We start from the raw sequence: 14,368 nt of genomic DNA, 5'->3' as shown, positions 1-14,368 counted from the left end.
TGTTAAACTCACAGAGGAATATAATTAGAAAATAAAGCAATTCTTCCCTTACTTGGCGGGTGCGTGGAATGGTCTCTGTTAAAGATCACAGAGACACAAGCAGTGAGTGTGAAATGGCACCTACCTAGGTCCGTTCCTCTAGTGGTGCCAGGAGACGGACAGCAGCGTAAGCCGCACAAAGCTCCTACCTGCGTTCGCTCCACTAGTGTGCGAGGACACGAACCACTAGATATGGCACCTGCCTAGGTCCGCTCTTCTAGTGGTGCAAAAGAGACGGACAGCAGCGTAAGCCGCACAAAGCTCCTACCTGCGTTCGCTCCACTAGTGTGCGAGGACACGAACCACTAGATATGGCACCTGCCTAGGTCCGCTCTTCTAGTGGTGCAAAAGAGACAGACAGCAGCATAAGCCGCACAAAGCTCCTACCTCTGTTCGCTCCCCTAGTGTGTGAGGATACGAACAACTGCCAGACGCAGTATAAGGAACGTTACCCTAGCGGAAATGTCCACCTACAAGTAGAATCACAAGGCCCAGCCAGACCATGTGCCTCAGGCACCTGCCTATGTCCGCTCCACTAAAAGGTAAGGATACGGACTGCAGCCGAAGCTGTAAGGTATAAGAACGCTACCCTGCCGGTAGCGCTCACCTAACATAGACAGAGAGATGCCTAGAGGAACGTGCACAGAGCGTCTACCCTCATGCATGAACCAAGAGGACTGAGCGCCGGGCGGCGTGCATCAGGGTCTTATATAGACTCTGTCCCTCATCCAAGATGGAGGACACCAGAGCCAATCCGCTGCCAGAACGACAGCAATGACGTCACGCTGGCCTATCACCGAGCAAAGCGTCACAAGCACATGACCAGCGATCAATCGGCATAGAAGGTGTCAGAGACATGTGACCACGTGTCATATGATGTCACCCGCACATGTGCAATGGCTCCAAGATAGAACTTAGTCTCCAGCGCTTGCACATGTGCAGTAGCAAGAAATCTGGACATAGTCTCCAGAGCCACAGCAACCGTAACACCCCCCTGTGCCCTGCACAATAATAATTCCCCCTCTGTGCCCAACACAGTAATAATTCCCCCTCTGTGCTCTGCACAGTAGTAATTACCCTCCTATGCCCCACACAGTAATAATTCCCCCTCTGTGCCTCCAAATTGTAATACTGCTCTCTGTTTGACACCAAGTAGTAAAAATGTCCCTCTGTACCTTATCATAATAATAGGGACCCTGTCTAAGCCTCCATGTAATGTAAGGCCCCATGCCAGTGTAGCGCCCCTGAGGTTCCAGTCGCCACAGAGGTACTGCACCTCAGCCAGAGGTGTGGTACCCCATTCCCTGGTAAGGAGGAGAGCACATGCCGTTGTTCACACACACTCTTAGTATAGCTACACCACTTCAGGCCAGGGTTAGGGTGAGATTGCTCCCTAGGGAGAGTGTGGTGCCCTGGACAAGCCAGGACGTCACAAGCACAACACCAACACACCCCACACTCCCGGTCAGGCACACCAAAGTCAGACAAAAACCCTTGTTGCCATCCTCCAGGGGCTGATGTCCACACCAGGGGGTGGGCCAGGCAGTTGGTCCCGCCCACCGAGGAGTTCACAGTCCTGGAGGCGGGAAAACCAGGCAGATTAGAGTTGGAAGTGAAAGTGGAAGGAGGGAAGTGGCAGTAGAGAAGCCTGAAGTTGATCCGGGTGTGTGGCCCGGACGGATCAGCAAGGTTGGCAGACGGTGGTGACCGTCTGCAGGAGTGGCTTATTGGAGCTCACCGTAAGGACCATGGATGGGCGGTGGCCCGGCGGTACCGGACCGGTACGCAAAGAGAAGCCAGCACCATCCGGCAGGGGCTTACGGACCCCGGCAAGGCTAGGAGTCGCCGTGAATTTGCCAAATTCGTTAGCAAAGGGATCCTCCTGGGTTTCCCAGCAGCCAAGTCCCGCCAGATGGCAACAGTCCAACCGAGATAGGGAAACACAGTCACCGCCAAGGCTAAAGTTCCCAGGGCCAGAGCCTGTGGGCAAAAGGGGCTCCTTCAGCACCCATCCAAGCTGGGGAGCGGGTTACCGGTGGGAACCCATTGGAACCGTACACATTCGACAGGTGCAGGGAAAGGCAGTCACCATCAACCTGCCGGGAGGAGAAACACCGCAGCTGTCTGTGGGACCCGTCCATCCAGCCGTGTGTTTTTCCGAGAACTGTGTCCTCATCATTGGCTGAGTGAGTACCACCATGCCGTGCGGCACAGCGCTGCCCCCGCAACCCTGCACCTCACCAGGCCCCGTAACCCGCCTGCCATCCATCCCTACCCCATCACCGGGCCCCGGGACAACCAACCCTCTACCCACGGAGGGGAGAACTAACATCCAGGCTGCTCCCTGTCATCGCTCCCGGGATCCCCGTCCAGAGCAGCGGTGGTGTCACCAATCTCACCACAACCGTGGGTGGCGTCACGGACAATATCCAATCCTCACAATCAATCCCCTCCCTTTTCACTCACGGGCGAGGAGCGCCACTCGAGTCCTCGGGATCCGGCCTACCGCTCGAGCCACCACCGAGCAGCAGCAGCCGCAGCAGCGGCCGGACCCGAGCAGTGGGAGAGCGCAGCGTCCCCTCCTCCGCCCGCGACAAGAGCACATTTCCAGAACCAGGCTGGAAGTGGGGTTAGTTAGTGGGTGGAACACATACAATGGAGTGGAGAAAGAGGTACAACACGAAGGAGTTGGAACAAGGAGGAAGCAAGAGAAGGAAGAAAGGGTTCCAGAGTCACGGGCAGTGAGAGATCCACCCGTGGGCTCGTATCCACATCCGACGCACCGGTGTGGAGGGACTAGGCCACAAAGGGGAACCGGCCTTTAGACTAGTGGAGAACGACCAGGCTCAACTAGCAAACCAGAGGATGAGGTATCTTTATGTGTCAAAGCCGCAGCCACACACAAAACCGCTGAAAAGGTGACCACAGAGAGCTAGGAGACAGTGCAGAAGAGCCTCCCAAGAAAGACCCGCGGACATTTGCTCAGGGCACTGTGTGTGAAGCGCAGGGCAGGAGGGCGAATTCCCCTGTAATTATATAATCCCAGCATTTTAAATGACATCGCCAGGGTCAGATTTGGGCTCTGACGTCGTGACCTCCCAAAACAGAACCGGCCCGGTTCCGAGTGCCCCACGGCCCTGGTGGGCGTGTCACATGTAATTTCCTCCCTTTGCATCCTGAAATACAGCCCCCTTCTTTGCTCTTATATGGTAAGACTTATCCCTGTGTATGTCCTCATAGAAATATTTCCACCACTGTGCCTCTACATAGTAGTAATGCCCCCTGTAACTCTACATACTGTAGTTTTAATTCATCCACCTGTTCTTCCTTATAGTAATAGAGACCTTTTAGTATGAAGCCCATTATCCAGTAATATAGCCCCATCTAGTAAAATTATCCAATGCCAACATATAGCAATAATGTACTCTGTGCCTCCTTATAGTAATATAGCTTCCTTGTGCCTCCTTATAGATATATACTCCCATTTTCCTCTTTATATTTATGTTTACCCTGTGCCTCTTTACCATAATAATTCCATAATGAGCCTCTGTACCGCCCCGGGGCTCGGCCGGCTGCCGAGACGCTCGGATCCGTGCTCGTCGGTGGGTGGCTCGAGCGCCTCCCGGACCCGGGGGTCATGTTGCTCTGAAGGGATACTGGCGCTACGTGAGGGGTGGTGTTCGGTGGGGAGGTTCACGGCCGGGGCCGCGGATGTTTGGGGGTTAAGTTCGTGACGCCACCCACGGGTTGTGGTGAGTGAGTGGGCACCACCGCTGCCGTTGACTAGGCTCCCGGGGACGGTGTTGTGCAGCTTGGTGTTGATCCCCTTCGTGGGCAGGGGTGGGTAGCCCCGGGGGCCTGATTGGGCGAGAGGTGCGGGTGGGATGGTGCGGTGCGATGCCCGAGGGCACTATTGTACTCACTATTATAAATATACCGGAGTCTCTGGTAAGCCAAAGGGATGGTGGTCGGTGCCCGCAGCCGGCTGCGCTTTGCGCCTTACTCAGGTTGGTGGTCCCCGCCTTTCTCCTGCACCTCTATAGTAGAATGCTGACTTCCTTCGCTTCAGAGACGGGAGTCTGCTTCCCGGCTAGTGGTTGTTGGGGGAGCCCGTTTGCCCGCAGACGATGGCCCGCGGGATCTCTATGCCTGGGCGGTGGTCTTCTATCCCCCTCGTTGGGCTGTTGCCTTCAGTCGGCACTTGGGTGGGAAAGAACCTAAGGTCCAGACCCCAATCAGTGAATTTGACTCGGTCCAGTGGCTTCTGGGCCTCGTACTGGGTCTGAGTACCCCTCCTGGTGCTCCGGTTTCCGTTCGGTTCCCCGGTTCGGTAACGGCGGGCCACTACCCTGTCCCGGTCCCTGACGGTTCCACCGGCTGTCTTCCCGGCTCCTGCAGGCGGCCACCACCGTCTGCCTCCTGGCCACAGGGTATCCGGGCCCCTACCCAGATCCCTGACAGACATTACTCCTCTCTACTCCACTTCACCTCCTCTCCTTTCCACTTCCCTAACAGATCTGTGTGTTTTTCCCGCCTCAGGCTATCCGAACTCGGTGGGCGTGGGCCAACCCCCTGGCTCCGCCCCCGGGTGTGAACGTTAAGACCTGAGAGGGGTGACTCAGGGTTTTTAGGTTGGCTGCTGATACCTTTTTAGGGGCTGGTGTTTGTGCAGGGAGCCTACTTGTGACTACCTGGCTAGTCGATACCGATATTGCTAGCGAGCCTACCTGCCCCCAATGGCAAATCGCTGCCCGTGGCACACCCCATCGCTAACACCCATCACACAGACTTACCTTCCCTGCGACGTCGCTCTGGCCGGTGATCCGCCTCCTTTCTAAGGTGGCGGTTCGTTCAGCGTCACAACGACGTCACACGGCAGACGTCCAATAGCAGAGGAGGGGAGGAGATGAGTGGCCGGAACATGCCGCCCACCTCCCTCCTTCCTCATTGCCGGTGGACACAGGTAAGGAGATGTTCGTCATTCCTGCGGTGTCACACACAGCGATGTATGCTGCCGCAGGAACGACGAACAACTTCGTACCTGCAGCAGCAACAATATTTGGACAAGGAGCGACGTGTCAACGAGAAACGATTTTTCACGTTTTTGCGCTCGTTGATCGTCGCTCCTTGGTGTCACACGCTGCAATGTCGCTAACGGCGCCGGATGTGAGTCACTAACGACGTGACCCCGACGATATATCGTTAGTGATGTCGCAGCGTGTAAAGCATCCTTTAGTGCCTATGAGTTGATCTAGAGTGTCAACTGCCCCTTTTGTGGCATTGTAATATAAAATCATGTCCGGCCTTCTGTCGTCTCGATTACTGATTGCACTATCATGGTGCATTGTGCTCATCAGAATGACCTGTTTACATATCTGTAAAGATGAGTTTTCAGAGCTCTGATGTCTATACATGTGCTCTCTCTGTGTTCTCTCCAGCTGTACTGAAAGTAACTGTATACACTAGTATTACCATGTATTGTATTAGTATTGTCTACTGATAAAATCAAAGAAAACACCATTCTTTAGCATAAGGGTATTTTCACACTTGCGTTCAGCAGTCCGTCAGTATGGAGAATAGCGCAGTCCGATAACGCACTGCGCTATTCTCCATAGACTTGTATGGACGACGCACTGTAACGCAAGTGTCAGCGTTGCATCCGCTGGACGACGCAGCGTCGTTATTTTGACGCTGCGTCGGCCGGAAGGGACGCAGCATGTAACAATTTTTTGAGCGGCGGAAACCTTTATTTTTCACTGCGCATGTTCATTATTTTTTTTTTTTTAAATCACAGAAACTTTATTTTGTTTCTCGGTAGCCGAACGTTCGGCTGAGCGCCCGGCCACCGGCATGTGAGAGCTCTCAGCTGAGCGCCCGGCTGCCGGCTTGTAAGAGCGCTCAGCTGAGCTCCCAGCCGCCTGCTATTGAGACCTCTCAGCTGAGCGCCCGGCAGCCAGCATGTGAGAACTCTCAGCTGAGCGCCCGGGTATTGAGAGCGCTCAGCTGAGCGCCCGGCCGCCGGCTATTGAGAGCTCTCAGCTGAGTGCCTGGCCGCCGGCTATTGAGAGCTCTCAACTGAGCGCCCGGCCGCCGGCATGTGAGAGCAATCAGCTGAGCGCCTGGCCGCCGGCATGTGAGAGCAATCAGCTGTGCGCCCGACCGCCGGCTATTGAGAGCTCTCAGCTGAGCGCCCGGCAGCGGGCATGTGAGAGCTCTCAGCTGAGCGCCCGGCTATTGAGAGTGCTCAGCTGAGCGCCGGGCTGCTGGCTATTGAGAACTCTCAGCTGAGCGCCCAGCCGCCGGCTATTGAGAGCTCTCAGCTGAGCGCCCAGCCGCCGGCATGTGAGAGCGCTTAGCTGAGCGCCCGGCCACCGGCTATTGAGAGCTCTCAGCTGAGCGCCCGGCTGCCGGGTGATCAGCTGATCGTTCACAATAGTCTGCTGCCAGTAAAACTGTAAAGAAGTTAAAAAAAATAAATAAAAAAAAATTAAAAAAAGCTTTCCAATGTTTTGTACGATCCGTTGCATCTGTTGTGCCATTATATGCAATGCATCCGTTGCATCCGTCACACAGCACAATGCAACGGATGCCGTTCAACGCAAGTGTGAAAGTAGCCTAAGATAGGCCGCAGTGAAACAAACACATTTGTCAGACAGAATTTATTAGTGCTCTTTTCAGGTCACCATTACACAGCAATAGAACCAGCTAGCACAAGGAAAATAAGAAAATCTTTTCACTTACAATGTGAAATGTTAACAATAGGGATAAGTGAATGTATTCACCACTATTCGCTATCCGACGGATAATATGGTATTCGCTCCGATACTTTCATTTTCATTTCTGGACTTCCTGGCACCTTTTTCCAGCCAATGAACACATCTGATGTTGCTTACCCTCACAGTAACGCTGCAGCCATCTTTGTTGTGGTGTTACTGTGATTGGCTTGGCCGCACGGCGTCATAGGGGCTATATAAGCCAGCAGCCATTATGGTCAGTCGGTCTCTCCCTCTCTCTTTCTTACTCACCGATCACGGGCGCGGCGCTGCACGGCTGTCACACTGTGGTGGGTTCTCCAGCTTTTGAAATTGCTTCCAAATTATTCCATCTTGTATTCTCTGCTTCCCCTGCCCACCTGCGCCTATAATTGGTTGCAGTCAGACACGCCCCCACGCTGAGTGACAGCTGTTTTACTGCAACCAATCACAGCCGCCAATGGGCGGGTCTATATTGTGTAGTAAAATAAATAAATAAATAATGTAAAACAACGACGTGCAGTCCCCCCCCAAATGATGCCCAGCCGAGGTAGGCACACAGCAACGGGCCGGTATTCTCAGGCTAGGGATAGATAGATAGATAGATAGATAGATAGAGGGATAGATAGATAGATAGAGGGATAGATAGATAGTTAGAGGGATAGATAGAGGGATAGATAGATAGATAGATAGATAGATAGATAGATAGATAGATAGATAGAGGGATAGATAGATAGATAGATAGAGGGATAGATAGATAGATAGATAGATAGATAGATAGATAGATAGATAGATAATGGATAGATAGATAGATCGATAGAGGGATAGATAGATAGTTAGAGGGATAGATAGATAGATAGATAGATAGATAGATAATGGATAGATAGATAGATAGAGGGATAGATAGATAATGGATAGATAGATGGATGGATGGATGGCTGGAGAGATAGATTGATAGATGGATAGATAGAGGGATAGATAATGGATAGATAGATAGAGGTAGATAATGGATAGATAGATAAGATAGATGGATAGAAAGATAGATAGATAGATAGATAGATAGATAAAGGATAGATAGATAGATTAAAAAAGGATAGATGGATAGATAGATAGACAGGCAGACCGATGTCAAACACATATATAATGTCCCAACTCCCTGCATTTTCTAAGCTGGCACTCTTTAGTGACTTTCATGTGGCACTAAAGGGTGCCTAGCCTTGTATTTAGCAAAAAAAAAAAAAAAATAAAAAAAAAAAACGACGTGGGGTCCCCCCCATTTTTGATAGCCAGCTAGAATAAAGCAGATGGCTGCAGCCTGTAGACCACAGCTGGCAGCTTAACGTTGGTTGGGGATCCAATTTGGAGGGCCCCCAGGCTCTTTTTTATAATTATTTATAAATAAATAATAAAAAAAATGGGATTCCCCCAAATTGGTTCACCAGCCAAGGTAAAGCGGAAAGCGGTGGTCTGGTATTCTCAGGGTGGGAAGGTCCATAGTTATTGGCCCTTCCCAGCCTTAAAATAGCAGGCCACAGCTGCCCCAGAAGTGGCGCATCCATTAGATGCACCAATCTTGGCGCTTCGCCCCAGCTCATCCCGTGCCCCGGTGCGGTGGCAAATGGGGTAATAAATGGGGTTGATACCAGATGTGTAATGTCACCTGACATTAAGCCCAGCAGTTGGTGATGTCATGGCGTCTATCAGATACCCGACATCACCAACTGTCAGTAATAAAAGTAGAAAAAAAAATAGACAACAAAAAAAAAAATTATTTGAAAAAACACTCCTCAACACATTCCCTCTTTCACCAATTTATTGTAACGAAAGAAAAAATCCCCTGTAATCCATTTTGGAAGTCCCACGACGACTCTGGACCTTCTAGAAAATGGGGGGCAAACTCAGGGATTGTGTCCCCTATTTTCTAGGTCTGTGGATTGTCCTTGACTGTTCTCACCATTCTTCTTCTCTGCCTTTCTGATATTTTTCTTGGCCTGCCACTTCTGGGCTTAACAAGAACTGTACCTGTGTTCTTCCATTTCCTTACTATGTTCCTCACAGTGGAAACTGACAGTTTAAATCTCTGAGACAACTTTTTGTATCCTTCCCCTGAACAACTATGTTAAATAATCTTTGTTTTCAGATCATTTGAGAGTTGTTTTGAGGAGCCCATGATGCCACTCTTCATAGGAGATTCAAATAGGAGAACAACTTGCAAGTGGCCACCTTAAATACCTTTTCTCATGATTGGATACACCTGCCTATGAAGTTCAAAGCTCAATGAGGTTACAAAACCAATTTAGTGCTTTAGTAAGTCAGTAAAAAGTAGTTAGGATTGTTCAAATCAAGAAATTGATAAGGGTGCCCATACTTTTGCACCGGTCAAATTATGTTTAAATGCGGATTGCACATTTTCTGTTAGTACAATAAACCTCATTTCAATCCAGAAATATTACTCAGTCCATCAGTTATTAGATATATGAAACTGAAATAGCAAAAACCCAAATTGTTATAAAGAAAAAAGGTTAACATTAATAGGGGCGCCCAAACTTTTTCATATGACTGTATGTGTAAATCTGTACAAACCAAAAGGACATAGAGAAATTAATAAACAGTAGTAGATGCAATATATAGTCCAAAATGAGATTATAACTCTTTTATTTTACTCAAAAAATAACTGAAGATTAGTATAAAAGGCTATCGGTCATTTTTAACCAAACAGTACAAGTGTAATAAAAAAGTGGAGCAGAAAGTAAACAAAAAAACCAAAAAACAAAAACTACTCATAGAAAGAACCCCTCAAATGAGAAAAAGTGGAAAAGTCAATTAAGCATAAGTTTCAGAACCACATAATAAATATTTAATAAAATATCAAATTTGGTCATTTTTGATCAAACAGATCAGCAGGGTTAAAGGGGCAAAATTTGCCCTGAAAATAGCTATATCGTGTTGAACTGCAATATTCGCAATGTATAATAGTTGCTAGTGACAATAATATCATTCAATTCCCACGAAACTAGAACTTTCAACCTAAAAATGATCTTAAAATTTAAAATCTTAAAATTGGCTTAAAATTTCACCATGTAATGTCTCAATCAGGCATCTAAGAGAATCAATCCATTTTTCTCCGGTCCCGAAAGACCGAGCGCACCAAGCCACTTCTGTGTGTCCAAGAGCAAAGTGTAAGCACAAAAGTAGTCAGTCTACAATATTTGCCTGAAGAATTATTCAATTATAACCTTTTTTAAGTTTACGTTCGGTGTTTTTGAGGTTGCTATCTCACTTTTTGGAAAGACAGCAGTATATATTAACTTTATAGCGTTGGTGTCTTATTCTTTATTGCAGAATATAAGACGTTCTTACGTACGTGTCTTTATAGCTGTTTCTATCTATAGTTTATTGCAGCAATAGATCTTTTCACGTCAGTGTAATACACGGTGACATCCGAAGATTTTATTGCCTTTTTGTTTTTCTTGCTATTCTTGGTCTTTTAGTCTTAAATTTGATTTATGTCAGCTATGCAATTATCAAATCTAAATCAAGCACTGTCCTAATATGTATTAAAGAGGTAAAAGTGTAAGGTGCTTGTAAAAACTGTCAGCTTTTCAAGTTATTAAAATTCTCTCCATTCTCAAGATCAGAGAGGATCCAGCGTATATATGTGCCGGAGGAGCCCTTTTGCCCGCAGGCTCTGGCCCTCGGAACTCTAGCTGTGGCGGTAGCTGTATTTCCTTTTGCTGGTTGGACGGTTGCCTTCAATCGGGTCTTGGCTGTTAGGAAACCCCTGGGGTTCCGGTCACTGACGGACTTGACCTCTAATGGCGACTCCAAGCCTGGTCGGGGTCCGTAGGCCCTGCCTGTGTGTGCTGGCTTCACTTCGCTCCCCGGTTCGGTACCAGTGGGCCACCGCCCGACCCCGGTCCTACGGTTCCGCGTCGATTCGCCTCTCCTGCAGACGGCCACCACCGTCTGCCAACCTTGCTCTTAGTGCCTGGGCCACACACCCGGACACGGTCAGATTGCTCCTCCACTACTCCTTCACTCCTCTCCTGACTCCTACTCACTTTCCTCTCACTGATCTCTACTCTGACTTCCTTTTCCCGCCTCCAGGACTGTGTACTCCTCAGTGGGTGGGGCCAACCGCCTGGCTCCACCCCACCTGGTGTGGACATCAGCCCCTGGAGGGAGGTAACAAAGATTTTGTGTCTGGCTGATGTGCCTGTCTCAGGTGGGGGTATGTGTTGTAGTACCTGTGACGACCTGGCTAGTCCAGGGCGCCACACTATGGAACCACACCGGAAAAAAATCTGTCCCGAAATGTGGGTACATAATGCTTCTTAAAGTGTGTTCCCTGGACCATAAGGACATGAACTTTTTTCTTATGCATAGAGTACAAGACCTGTGAACGCTTTTGGGGGGTATTAAAGCCTCGTATGTTAATCGAGCAACAATTAAGTGTAGTCATGTTGCTCTAGGGACCTCAGAGGTCGGAGGGAGGTAAACAGACAATAGGGAGGGTGCGGGAAAAACGCTAGGAAACGGGTAGGAGGAGAGATCTAGTTGGCTGGATTCGGATAAGTAGGTTAGGACTAGCAGAAAAGGGAAAGAGAGAGAAGAAGAAAGAGAAAATAGAGAGGGAAGAGGGGAAGAAAAAGAAAAGAGAAAAAAAGGGGGGGGAAGAGGGAAGCATTGTTAGATATACAGATGTGTATCTAAGTACGGCACTCAAGAAGTGAGGTGATGGGGGGGAGGAAAAGATGTTGAAGATTAGTAGATGTAGAATATATATATAAGATGTTAAAATATGTATGTATAGAGGGGGGTCACTAGTATCTACTCCTGCCTGTAGGAACCCCGGTTTTTACAGAAGATTAACGCACTGTATGATAACCCATCAGCTAGAGTTAGGATCAACGGAACACTATCCTCTTCCATCACGGTGAGAAACGGGACCAGACAAGGTTTCCCCTTATCCCCCCTCTTATACGTAGTTGGTCATGGAACCCTTAGCCAACGCACTGAGAGAAAATACAGACATTAAAGGGCTTCCGGTCGGTGAGAAACACCATAAAATTGCATTATACGCCGACGATTTGCTACTATATATCTCCAAACCCCATATTTCGTGCCCAGCCATAATGAAAGAGTTTGAAAGATTCAGCCTCCTTAGCAACTTTAAGGTTAATCTTACAAAATCCGAAGCATTAAATATCTCCCTGCCACAAGATGACGTTACAAGGGCAATGACCAACTTCCCATTTAAATGGCGGTCTTCAGCCATTAAATACATGGGCATCAATATACCGGCGGATGTCTCCAAGCTCTACACGCTCAACCATTTACCACTTTTGGAGAATACAATCAAGAACTTCAAGTCTTATGGGGGGCTAAAACTATCATGGATGGGCAGGATGAACATTATAAAAATGGACATCCTGCCACGTTTCCTATATTATTTTCAGACCATCCCCATTTCCCCTCCCACTAGTTTTTTCCGTAATCTTCAGTCTGCCACCATTCGATTTGTATGGGGTAGACTGAAGCCTAGGATCAACCTCCGCCCCCTGACCCTCCCTAAGACATGTGGTGGAGCTGGCCTTCCTAATTTTAGGGGCTACATGCAAGCTGCGGCTCTATCCTGCCTAGTAGACTGGCATTTTAATAAAGACTCTAAGCAGTGGATACTGGTGGAGCAGGAAGGATTGGAGATACCACTTAGACACCTCCCATGGCTACCTATCATGAACCTTTCGGAAGTGGGGCAATACTCAGACTTCGTCAAAAATGCTATTATTGTTTGGCACACAATATCCAATAAAATATCTCCCACACAACATATAGGTCCCCTCACACCTTTATTCTCCACACCATCGTTCCGCCCAGAATATAAACAAGGAGACTTTTTTGGCTGGAGGGCAGAGGAAGACATCCGATTGGGGAACATTCTGATCGATGGTAAGTTGCCTACCTTTCAATTACTTCAAGCTCAGCGCCCAGGCAGGGGAATGAAGTGGTTGGAGTTTTTCCAGCTGCAGGCCCTTATTTCCGCGCAGGGCTCCATTGGCCGAGTTCGAGACACCTATAGCGTCTTTGAAGAATTATTTGTGAGAGAAAACCAGCCTGAACGCCCGGTTTCTCTGCTATACAGCATTCTCAATAGGGTTGGGATCTTGGGCAAAAGAGGCTATCAGTTTGCTTGGGAAGGTGAGTTGAAACAACACATTTCATCGGCCGAATGGGAAAAATGCTTTTTATTTACACATAAATTGTCAGCTTCATGCTCTGCACAGGAGAAAAACTTTAAAATTCTAACGAGATGGTACCAATTTCCATCTAAGCTTCATTCAATATTCCCCTCAGTGTCTGCGCTGTGTTGGAGATGCGGACGGGTGGTTGGTACAATGATACACATTTGGTGGGAGTGTGACGAGGTTCAGCAGTAGTGATGAGCGAGTATGCTTGTTACTACTCGGTACTCGCACGAGTATCACTGTACTCGGGCTACTCGGCGGGGACCGAGTAATCTCGCGATACTCGTGCTGTACTTGTGGTCTTCATCCCTGCATGTTGGCGCTCTTTTGAGAGCCAGCCCTCATGCAGGGATTGGCTGGCAGACCACTGCAATGCCACAGCTCTGTTAGTTGTGGAATTGCAGTGATTGGCCGGCCCGCACAGCGTGACCGAGCCTTTATACCGGCGGGCGCGCTGTGCTCTGCACACAGCCATCTCATATTCCCTGCTTTCCCTCTTTTGAAAAAGCCGGTCGCTCATTAAACAATCTCGCATTCCCTGCTTTCCTGCTTTTCGGCGCCTATGATTGGTTGCAGTGAGACACGCCCCCACGCTGAGTGACAGGTGTCTCACTGCGCCCAATCACAGCAGCCGGTGGGCGTGTCTATACTGTGCAGTAAAATAAATAAATAAATAATTAAAAAAAGCGGCGTGCGGTTCCCCCAATTTTAATACCAGCCAGATAAAGCCATACAGCTGAAGGCTGGTATTCTCAGGATGGGGAGCCCCACGTTATGGGGAGCCCCCCAGCCTAACAATATCAGTCAGCAGCCACCCAGAATTGCCGCATACATTAGATGCGACAGTTCTGGGACTGTACCCGGCTCTTCCCGATTTACCCTAGTGCGTTGGCAAATCGGGGTAATAAGAAGTTAATGGCAGCCCATAGCTGCCAATAAATCCTAGATTAATCATGTCAGGCGTCTCCCCGAGAAACCTTCCATGATTAATCTGCAAATTACAGTTAAAAAACACACACACCCGAAAAATCCTTTATTAGAAATAAAAAACAATAACAAAGTCCCTCATCACCAATTTATTAACCCCGACAAAGCCTCCATGTCCGGCGTAATCCACGGACCTCCAGCGTCGCGTCCAGCTGTGCTGCATGCAGGTGACAGGAGCTGCAGAATACACCGCCGCTCCGGTCAGCTTCACACAGCAACTGAGGTGAGTAGCGCGATCAGCTGCTGTCAGTCAGGTAACTCACGGCCACCGCTGGATCCAGCGGTGGCCGCGATTAACCTCAGTGACAGCTCAGCTGATCGCTATACTCACCTCAGTTGCTG

Source organism: Anomaloglossus baeobatrachus, chromosome 4 (genome assembly GCF_048569485.1).
Source record: "Anomaloglossus baeobatrachus isolate aAnoBae1 chromosome 4, aAnoBae1.hap1, whole genome shotgun sequence".
Taxonomy (NCBI): domain Eukaryota; kingdom Metazoa; phylum Chordata; class Amphibia; order Anura; family Aromobatidae; genus Anomaloglossus; species Anomaloglossus baeobatrachus.
Note: the sequence above shows the minus strand (reverse complement) of the source record.